This window comes from Austrofundulus limnaeus, unplaced genomic scaffold (assembly GCF_001266775.1).
Source record: "Austrofundulus limnaeus strain Quisiro unplaced genomic scaffold, Austrofundulus_limnaeus-1.0 Scaffold812, whole genome shotgun sequence".
In the NCBI taxonomy this organism is placed as follows: Eukaryota; Metazoa; Chordata; class Actinopteri; order Cyprinodontiformes; family Rivulidae; genus Austrofundulus; species Austrofundulus limnaeus.
The window spans coordinates 36,979-40,316 of record NW_013953214.1 but is presented as its reverse complement, the minus strand read 5'-3'; the positions used below and the strand labels follow the sequence as shown (position 1 = coordinate 40,316).

The following is a 3,338-nucleotide window of genomic DNA, read 5'->3' as shown; positions in this document are numbered from 1 at the left end:
TACTTTATAGATTAACATAAAAGCATCTTAAACAGATGTAGTTTTGCAAAACCTTTATTTACAATGCAAAGTCCATCATCTCAATCTGGATAAAGAAGACAGTCCAACTCCATCCTTCTTGCATGTTTCTTTGCAAACACATCAACAACGCTGTCAAGGTCAACGTGCTTTCTGTAAAGAATATGAAGCAGTGTCAGTGAAGAGAGACGCTCCTTACCTATCGATGCCTGCATGTAGTTGTTGAGGCGACGAAAAGCACTGGCACTGCGCTCACACTCACAGGATGTGACAGGGAGTGTACAGGCCAGCCGGAGCAGGACATGCAGGTTGGGGTACAAGTCTCGGTCACACTCTTTCAGGGAACTTGCTGGGGTGTTTGGCCTCTGTGATTCAGGCACTCTGTCATACCTAACAGAACAGTTATTAAAACAGATTTTTTTATATAGCAATAGTATTGTAACATTCAATTTCTAAACCAGCTTCTTGGATTATTAACTTCAGAACACCTTCAACTTCCACCTTGTAACCTCCTGGTCAACAAGTTCTGGAGAGGGTAGGTCTTCTGCATACATGCTGACAATCTCTGTGGTGTCCAGATGGCGAGTGCAGATAATAGCTGGCACTAGTCCCAACAAGGAGATAGCTGTGGCTGACAGAGCTGAGAATAAAAAAAAACAACTTTGTAAAAAAATAACATTTAAATGTCAGAAAATGTTTATATCATTTCTATTTAACTTGTATGTATACAAAGTAGTTAGAAGTTTTGTAAAATATTTGTAAAAGCTTCTGTAAAAGCTTCAGTATCTATGGAATTTAAATATCAAATGCTTTGATAAATACCTAACAAAAATTTTCTATGAAAATGCTTTGAAAACAAAGTATTTGTTCTTTAAATAATTCTGTTCTTTAAAAATCAAGTTTACAAGCAGCACAGTTTTGAAATTTACCTTGTATTCTCTGTTTCTTTGAAACAAAATTGTTCAAGGAAACAGCTTTTGGCAGCTCTTTTCCTCGCTCTGTCCTTCTGCTCACGTCTACCCATTCTAGCCTGAATGGTGTATCATCCAGCGCAGAAACCTGAAATACACATTTAAAATAATATTTACTTTAACATGTATTATTAATTTATACTTGCATTTAAAGTTGGGGGGGTGGGTATATTTTCAGGCACACGGTTCAGTTGTATACCACAATCAAGGAACTATGTAACTAACTAACTGTTACCTTCAGTTGTTATGAAAATACTGTATTTATGAAAGATGGATCAGATTTTGCATCACCTAGAACTGGTTTTAAGTGTCTGGATGTTGTAGCTTTGAAACTGGACCAGTTGTGGACTTGTCAATGGGAGAAATCCCAGACGGAGTAGTGAAAGGAAACTAGAATGGAGTGGAACTGTGTAGGAAGGCAAGGGCCAGGCTAGTTGTGGTGTAGTCCAGATGCAAAAATGTGCCATTATCGCCCTTTATTGCTGCTGCACCAAAGAAAAGGTGCACAATGCACATGCTTGGTTTTAATTATTCTGCTGTAAGTGTAGAATAAAGTAGTCCAGGTTTAAGGAGTCTAAAAATGTTGGTTTTTATTCTAGAGCATATTAAAAATACTGGAGGTGAAGCAAAAATAGGTGTAATTGCCCTTTAGCTACTTTGAAAAATAAATTTAGCTTCACTGTGATATAAAGCTCAAAAAAGTCGATTTTACATAACAACCCCTATAAATTGCAAACACAGTATCAATAAATAAATGAAGAAAAAAATGTGTGCAGGCCAAACACAACTGAAGCTGGTTTACCATGTGAAGTTGGGAAAACATAGTATTTATATCTTATATAAGAAGAAATAATTTATAAACCTTCTATTAAATAAATAAAAACACCTTAAAGTATGAAAGCAAGACCTCACCTATTAATTCAAACATAAAAATAAACAGCATTCTAAGGAAAATGCCTGACGCCTTTTCCTTCCCAAAAGCCTGTAGCTTTGTAAAACGTAGTTGCTCTTTGTTAGGCTAACTGTGAAGCCACCAACTGTCCTACTGCTATGAAACTTAGCTTTATAGAAACTGGAACAAATGGGGAAGACACTGGTACCAATTTGAGATAAATTACTGCTCCCAACTAGGCAGAAAATGACAAAAAAAAACAGGAAAGAAAAAGATCGCGAAAATCGTTGTTACTACTTAGCTTAGCTTTAGCATGTTTTTAGCATTATCTTATATATTGTATTAAACACGGCCCACTCACTAATTTCCTTTACATAAAACCATACCACTAGAAAAATACACACCTAAACACTTGAATCAAAAAACACAAAGTAATCTTACCTTTGATAAAATGTCGCCTCTGGCTGGGACAGCTGATGTGTTTGTTTTCCAAGCCAAGTGAACGGACTGCAGCTCTAACTCTGAATGTTGCGTAATAGCGGAAAGGCGGACTTTTTAGGCAAAGTGGGCGGTTCGTCCGAATCCCTCGAACCCCCCCTGGCTACGCATATGGCACATATCACCTCACGTGACGTTCAGCTGTTTCTGCTTTCCTGTCTCTCCCATGTGTATGGAGCCCTGCGTAGTTGCACGTGCCTTTTTGCTGCATAGTTTTACATTGTGTTTATTTCCCTGTCTCCTGGCAGCGTTAAACACAGCCTGTACTAGCTGAATAGATAGAAAAATTACAATTTGCCCAATAGCAAGGCATTCACAAATAAATCGCTCCATTATCCCGAGATGATTAGCCTCTTCTAGTTAGCAAGTTTCACTTCCTGTTTACTACCGCAAGCTTGTCACCAACGTCTGGCGTAATCACGCGTTGCATAGCCTCGTTTGACATAATCACGCATTGCGTAGCCCCGTTTATTCGCATCAAACGGTCGAGAGGGAAACTAGATGGAAACAGTCAAGATTCAAATGTTTATTTTTTTTTTTTTGCGAATTTTTAAAAGTTCGATAAAAATTCCCATTACAACTGGATGGAAACACGATTTATATGTCTCAGCTGGCCTGGGAATGCCTCAGGATTTCCCCAGAGAAGCTGGCCTAAGTGGCTGGGGAGAGGGAAGTCTGGGTTTCTCTGGGTGCTGACCCTGCAAACTTGATCCCAGATAAGCGGAAGAAAATCTATGGATGGATGGATGGATGGATGGATGGATGGATGGATGGATGGATGGATGACTTCAAATGTTGGCTGTCTCAATTCATGGGTTGTACCTGACTTCTGCTGCATTTGTGGGCTGCTAAAGTCACTGCCTTGTGCCATAGGCTATTCCAATTCATAGGCGCCTACTCACGTGGCCGAAAAAACCCTGAAAATGTAGCCTGCATCCTACACAGCCAACGGTATCCCA

General features: G+C 39.2%; 1 long non-coding RNA gene across 1 annotated transcript; it reads right to left on the bottom strand.

The window, feature by feature from the left end:
* Positions 1–38: 38 nt before the first annotated feature.
* Positions 39–2,480, bottom strand: LOC106532686 (uncharacterized). The gene is made up of 4 exons (XR_001312119.1): positions 2,323–2,480; positions 948–1,077; positions 507–658; positions 39–408 (listed from the first exon to the last, which is right to left on the bottom strand). It is a non-coding gene; the product is annotated as an uncharacterized LOC106532686 (long non-coding RNA).
* Between the last annotated feature and the right edge of the window lie 858 nt (positions 2,481–3,338).